The following is a 7,534-nucleotide window of genomic DNA, read 5'->3' as shown; positions in this document are numbered from 1 at the left end:
GTGCCCTAGGTCCTCTCTGCTCTCCTGTCCCCTGCATGCCCACATGCCCCCATCAGCTTCCCTGGTAACCCCCAGACCACAGAATCCCTGGGCTGGGCAGCTAYAGCCATGCAGAACATCCCCAGCCATGATTGTCTTCTACTCCTGGGGTTGGTGACTCTGACACTTCACCATGGCCCACGTGCAACCATTACCTGTGAAGAGATGGGGACAGGACAGGTTGCCCTGTCTTGCATCCGTGACATCTTGTGCAATCATTTCATTAGATACCATGCAAGGGACAGGAGAGTGGCTGCTGACACCATTATTTGGTCAAAGTGGCATCTAAACCACAAAATTGGCCAGATATTGGGGGCTGCTTGGAACTGCTACCACTTTCTCTACCATTTTGAAATAGCCTCKYMTCTTGRGTTTGGGAAAATTTACTGTGTGTACATGGTGAAAAAATCCTTTGGATCATATGCTGCTTCTCTTTATTATGTCAGGAAGCTGATGAAAACTCAGATACCACTCTTTCTGTGTTTTGGTATTCTGTGATGGTCAAGATTTGCTATGCATAGAAAAGTATCACTGAGAATTTATAAAGAAAAAAGGAGAAGCTCAGAGAGCACCAATGATCTCCAAGAGAAGAATGTGAACCTTCAGTGTCTTTTCTTTCTTGATTCTAGGGCAAGTCTCCACTTACTGTAAGGGATGAAATGTTTTTCTTTGTTAATGATGAACTAGAAATGCAGATTACTGTTAGTAACTAGTATGTTACTAAGTCCTTCACTGTTATTAACCAGGCCTGTAAACTGCTGGAATGTGTGGCGAGCTGTGAATCTTCAAGGTTGACAACATCTGTGCATCAAAGAGCTGACACTACGCAGCTACCTGGGGACAAAGTGTGATGGTGCTTTGGTTCCTGTGGAAAGTGATGCAGGAGAAGCTGTCGGCTTCTGAGGATAGGACTGTTTCAGCACGTGGGGCAGGCTCCCATTCCAGGAGGAAATCTTTCTCGTTAGCTGATGAACCTCTCCTCGAGTTCCTCTTTTCCTTCAGGTTTTTGAAATATGTGGGTTGTGTTGTATTGCTCTGGGCCACATGAAGATTTGGATATACATCTGGTAAGGCCAGGCAGGTCAGCCACCCTGCTTTAAGGAGTCAGAACATAATTATCCAAATTGGAACAGGGTGAACATGAAAAAGCTAACATATGGGCTTCTTCAAAACGTTATGTCTTTTAATAACCTGTCAGGGCCTCTGGTTTCTATCCCATCTGAAAGATTCATCTGCCTACAATTTTGTGCAATGATATCTGAGCCCTTCTAGGGGTAATAATTGTATCCAAAATACCTGTGGCACAGTGAGCTTCCCTCCCTTGTGAGAGAATTAGGGCTGTAATGCCCGTAATGGTGCTTTTGGCACTGACACGTGCTATTAAAATCAAAGGTTTCAGAAGTTCTTGCAAAGCTCAGTATGTCATTTCAGCTTCATGCATGGAAAAAATGGAGACTCAGGAGCTGAAATTACTTCCAAAACTGCAGAGCATCAGAGGTGAAGTCAAGAACAGAACTCAGGTTTCTATGCTCTTATTTGTATCAGGTTGCCCAGGAAGAAGCCAGTAGCTGGGTAAGTAAGAGCTGCTGGGCAACTTAGAGTTTAGGGAAAAAGAGTTTCTTCCTGAGTCATCAGCACTGGCTTCTGCAGCACTTCACTCTTAATGTTTGATTTCTTATGCAGGTATCAATCAGACTCACATCTCCCTGTCTGAGGTCTGTTTGCTGAGGTAGCAAAGCTGCAGAAGTTACTCCTCTCTTTTACAGAGGCATCCACCATTTTGGCAATAAAGAAAGTTCATCAGATCCAAATTACCATAGAAAGCCCAAATATGTATGCTGAGGGAATGTGCTGTGTTGTTGCTCATCCAACCCATGAAGTCTTTCCGACTGCGATTGCTGWAAAAGTTCCCGAGCTCATGGAGAGGAAGGCAAATGGCTGCAGCTGGGTTGCCAAAGGCTCTCTCCACTCACAAGGAAGCAAGGCAGGGAAGTCCTTATCATCACAATTAGATGCTGGAGAAGGAGGTGTGAGAAGAGGTGATAATGCTGGTAATTATGTGAATGGAAATGTTAGCTATTCTTTTTACTGTYTAAAGGAAACCACAGTTTTGAGGTGATGTAATTCCTGTTTAGTTGGGTTGTTTATTCAAGCAGTGCAGTGCGCTGTTGTGCTGGCATATGGCTAAGAGAAAGCAAAACTTTATCTGGGCTCCTGTTCTTTTTCGGGATTTCTGTACACTTTCAGACTCATCCAGGTAAAGACAGGGTGTGAATCTGAAGCACAGCAGCTCTTCCAACATGGCCATGGATACCGACCGTCCCTTTGCTAAGAAATGTGCAAAATACAGATAGGGGTTCTGAAGGAACCACTTTAATTGTAAAAGGAAGAATTGTAGCTGTGCTCCCCAAAAGATTTAAAATAATCTCGATGTCCATAAAAATCAGGTTAGCTATTTTGGGCTCTTGCAGAGCTAAAATGAATGCAGCATCTCTCATTTCCAGTCGTGATAAGCCACTAGATATCAATTCTTAATTGCTTGATTAATCTTGAATTTTCAGAGCTGAYAGTGCCTGTCCGAGCACTTAGACAAGAGCTACATTTAAAAGAAAGGAGAAAATGCTTCCTTTTTCTTATATTTTTTTCTTTTCTTTAAGCATAGTCTGCAAGGTAAGAGTATGAAATTGCAGAGAGATTTGTAACATAATGCTGTCCTGAGAAAGATGGACCATTAAGCAGTGTAAATGAAACAGTCACAGTTTTGTGATAAACTTGGAGGGGGGGCAAGGAATTAATTTTAGCATATGCTTCAGCAATTCCTTACAAAACTCTCTCAAATATTAGTATATTTACATTTGCTGTATGTTTGTGTGTGTTAGGCCATGTTTTTCATTTAAATAAACAAGCAAAAAGGTTTCCTTCATGAAGATCATGACATTTCTACATAGAGAAAGGCAATTTAAGGTCAACACTTATGGGGGACTTTGTGTGCTTTGTGTATGGATGGACTGATAATGATCACTGCACATGGCTCCCTTAAGGGGTGGTGTTAATAAAAATATAGACCAAATAAAAAAAAAGACAGTCAAACTCCCTATAGAACATTTATAAAATTTTCTTGATTTTTTTTTTCCTTGATTGTTTGTTCCCCCAGCAGTGAGTGTGTGGCACGTCGAGGCTGAGTATGGACATGGTGAATCAGCCCTTGCTTGGAAGCTACATATTATACTGTCAGGTCTCCTTTTCTGTATGACAGACAGGCTAGAATATATGATGGCACAATGTGATRTAAAGGTGTTATGGGTACAAGCTTTCCTATGTTACATCCTATCTTGGTCTCATCCCTCTAATTATGTAATATTAAAGACTTTTTTTCATTCCAGTTGATGGCTGTTGATCTGGATGCCACAGACTTCTCAGAAGAGGTAAGTGCTGTCCAAGACATCTACTCAAAAGTCTGTGTAACCCAAGTGTATGTATTTTAAAACATCTCTGCTGGTTTTTCCAGTTGATGAACCAGTGACCTCTCAAGGAAATCATAGTGATAAAAGAGAAAAATTTTGACAGTAGACATTTCTCCCCCTCAACCCCTCTGAATACAGGACTCCATCCATGGTTACCCACATGGTTATTTTGKTTATAAGTGTCTTCAGCAGCGGTGTGGAGGAGGGAGGTTTGCATGTACTGGTCTGAGACCTATTGCTTTGCTGATGTCCCAGTCAATGAGCAGTTAAATGGTCCCAAAGGCATTTTGTCCTAATGTAATCCTTTCCTGCAGTCAGGGTTTTTTAAACTGGTTTCTTGTGTGCTTTGCTCTGTAGTCTGGTGTGAATCAGGTGATGGGAGCTTCTGTGGGATGCTGTCTTGCAGTCTTGTAGATTAAGGTTTCCTTAATTTACTTTACCTTTATATTCACTCAGACAACCCTAAACAGTCTTTCTCGCTCCGTGGTGCTTCTGCACCCCTGAAGTGCTCATATGCAATTCCCGTGATGCTCTTCACAGTTGTTATTTGGCCAACCTACACATGCTGTAATCCCTTTCAGCTTTTTGTGTTCCTCTTTTTTTTAATTTTCCTTCAAGTTGTTGACATCTAGCTAGCACTGCATTGTCCAGAACTAAACATATCTTTGAACTGCGGTCTCACCACTATATTAAAAAATGGGACTCTTGTCTATATCTCCGAGAAGAGGTCTCTGCGTTTGCAACCCCAAATTAAATTAACTGCATGATTTTTGCTGCCATATCACATTGCAAAAACATATTAAATCTGCTGTGTACTGTCTCCCGAGGTGTTCTGGTTTTTCTGCTTTCAGTGCTTCAACACAGATGATTCCTCTCTTCACCTCAGTTTCTGTCTTTCAGTAGCTCMTATGTTGTACCTACTGCCTTTGTAGACATGTGGGATCATTCAGGGTTCCTCTTTGAGGAACAGCAATGTGATTCCTTACACATAAGTAAATTCCCTCTATTTTTTAGCATGAAATAGTCTGTCTCCACCATTTCYCTTCCAAGCTGTCCTATGATAATCTGCTTCAGTGCAATTAAAAGGCATGTTACTCTTTTTGGTTTCCAGATTTTCCTATTTATAACTGTATAGAGCGCTGGCCTGTATGTTAATAATCTGCTACAATCTGTTTGAACGTCATCGCATAGTGAGGATCACAGGTTGAAATTCTTCTTCTTGAGAAAGGAAAAGGCTGTTCTTTCCTTAGGAAGTTTCTGTCCCAAATGTCAAGAATATGGATTAGCTTTTCATTGGTGGGGAATGACATAGTAAAATGTTGCTTTGTGCGGGAGACTATTTCTGTGGGTGGCTCAACACTCTGAAATTAGCTTCCCTGGGAAATAAGGTCTATCTATCACAGAAATTGCCATTGTCCTCATTTTCTATGGTATAAACACAGAGCAACATGTATAGAGGAAAGAGGATAAAACCATCACAAAACCAAAACTTTTTTCCATGCATCATTTTCTTCCTGAGTAGAAAACAAAAATAAAAAGAAAACTGAACCTTTCATATGACAGATGGTAGTCAGATCAGCTAATGCAATCCTAGAAGGTACTTGGATATTATGTTTATGACAACAGTGTAAGAACTGATACAGAAGGAAATACATTTTATCATATTCTACTTCATAGATAAGGGAATATGGAAGATTTGGTTAAGGCGAGACATTAAAAGCCATGGTGGTCTAAAGATCCTAGGGAAGCAAGGTTTGTGGTGAAAGGTAATATCTTGTATTAGATCAACTGATAGAGCTAGAAAAAGCAAACAAGCTTTTGGGCTCAGGGTCTTTTTATCAGACCTGACAGAAAGAAGCAATATTCAAGCTAACTACATGTTAGATGCAATTGCTCTGAGTTTAATTATATTAATCAATTGGACCACTTGAGGGGAAAAAAAAAAAGGAGCACCTATGAAGTGGAAAGGGGTGTAAACAACAGTGTCTGACAGGCTGCTGGTTCTCTGCTGGAGCACTAGTGAAAAAAGGGCTGTTTGTGACAAAGGAGAGGTCAGCAGGGAGGCTGTAACAGGCTAGGCAGGCAACATCTCCCTTAAATCCACAGCTTTAGTATCGAGGAATTACAAGTTTCAAAGCCAAGTTTTAGCTTTTGGGRAGGTTTTGGTCTCCTTTGGGGTAAGGATTGAGGCGTTCAAATTGTTGCTGTGTGACAAATAATCCCTTAATGTCCTTTACTGGCTGGCTGTATGTGCTCATTCTAAGACACCAATTATTTAGTTACATTCACATGGTTTTTGTGGGGGTGTCTCGTGCTGGATGAAGTAATGAACTGTAGAGATTTGGGACAACTACATGCAGGAACAAAGAATTTCGGCGGATTTGCTGTGTGAGGAAGGGCACTGATTATGCTGTCTATGGACCAGTACTGATGTATTTCATATTTGATGGTTTGGTGATATCTGGTCTATTTCTTACGTTTGCATCTGTGGATTTGCTTCCTGTATTGAGTTGCAAAAGGGAGAGCCTGAAGGTTAGGAGAGACATGGGAAAAACCCCCAGAGCCAGTAGTTTAAGAGATTATTTTATGTGTGGATTTGAGTGTGGAGTATTATCACTAGCAGAAGCATGTGGTTGCAGGAGAGACTGCTACAGCAGACTGTAAAATAAAAAGCAGAAAAACAGATTGACAGAAAGCTAATGTGGTCAGAGACTTTTCCAGTCCCTGTTAATTTTGGTAGCATTAGATGAACACCAAATAAACCTTGATTCCTTGAAAAGTTATTTTCCAAAATTGCTGTTATTGCTGTCATATCTTTATTGTAGTAAATTGGATCTATTTCATGGAAGAGTGACTTTTGTGGATAAAGCAGATCACCAGTGTTCCTCTCAAAGCAGGTGTAACAATATCTGCAGTGCTGGCTGAATCTCACAGCTTTTTGTTGCATTGTGAATGGCTGCTGGTCTTATTGCATCTGCTTTATAGAGAAAGTGTGATGGTCTGTGGTTTTCTGTGTATGTGCTGGCTTGTAGGGTGCCATTTTAAAAATGTCACTTGTGGTGTTGAGGAAGCTGATGCAAGTGGARGAGCAATCTTGGGATAGCAGGAGAGCTGTTCATTGAATTGGTGGTTGTATTTGATGAGGGAATCAAAGGTTTTCTGAGCTGTCTGCGTTTTTGATAGAAATGCCACCTGTGTTTTCTATACAAGTCCTGGCTTGGTAGTGTTGTTTTTCAGTCTTGGATTGTGAACAAAAATGGCATATTGGGATATTACAGACTTGCAGGAAGGTAATCTCTCCCTGCCCACTAAGAGTTTGGCAAACAAAAGGAGATGACTAAATGCTGTCTGAAGAAGAAAGCTGGATGCTTGCTGCATGATATGGCAGATACAAAAATTTCAAATGGTTCTACAGCAAAATACTGAATGTATTAAGAAAAAAATCCTTTGGGAGCTGTTAAATACTGAGACCCGAGGTACTGGCAAGTGCCTGACCACAGGATCATGGTCATGGGGGGGGAGTCCTCTGGGGCAGCATCACATCATGGTCTGTTTCTTGTAGCCGACTACTAGGGTTTGTCTGTCCAGCACTCTCAAAGGCAGGATGCTGATCTGATCCAGTACTGCTATTTCTCAGGTATTCTTTCTTCACGAGAAAACGACGGTTTTTTCCGCTCTTACACTGCGGGCCCCAACTAGAAAGCACATAATTGCGTTTTTATTTACTTTCCTGGCTGCTGCGGCAGGCTCGGGCCTGTGCATCAGGGCCCCAAGCGCACCAGCAGCAGCCTGAGGGGAACAAACGCACAGCTCGGAGAGCCGTGTCACCCCTCCCACAGCGGGGGTCTGCCGCGGGGGGCAGGACGGCGCGGGGGGCAGGACGGCCCGGAGGGCAGCGCCCACCCGGCTCCGCCGTCTCCCGCTCCAGGCAGGCAGCGCACAGCTGCCAGAGCCCTCCTCGCCCTCCTCCGCGCCCGGCCCTGCCGCGGAGCCCGCCCCGCCGCCGGCTCCTCCTCCCCCGCCGCCGCCGC

Source organism: Malurus melanocephalus, unplaced genomic scaffold, assembly GCF_030028575.1.
Source record: "Malurus melanocephalus ecotype Western Australia unplaced genomic scaffold, MMel_1.1 scaffold_17, whole genome shotgun sequence".
NCBI lineage: Eukaryota > Metazoa > Chordata > Aves > Passeriformes > Maluridae > Malurus > Malurus melanocephalus.
The sequence above is the reverse complement of the archived record's forward strand: the minus strand, read 5'-3'. Positions refer to the sequence as shown.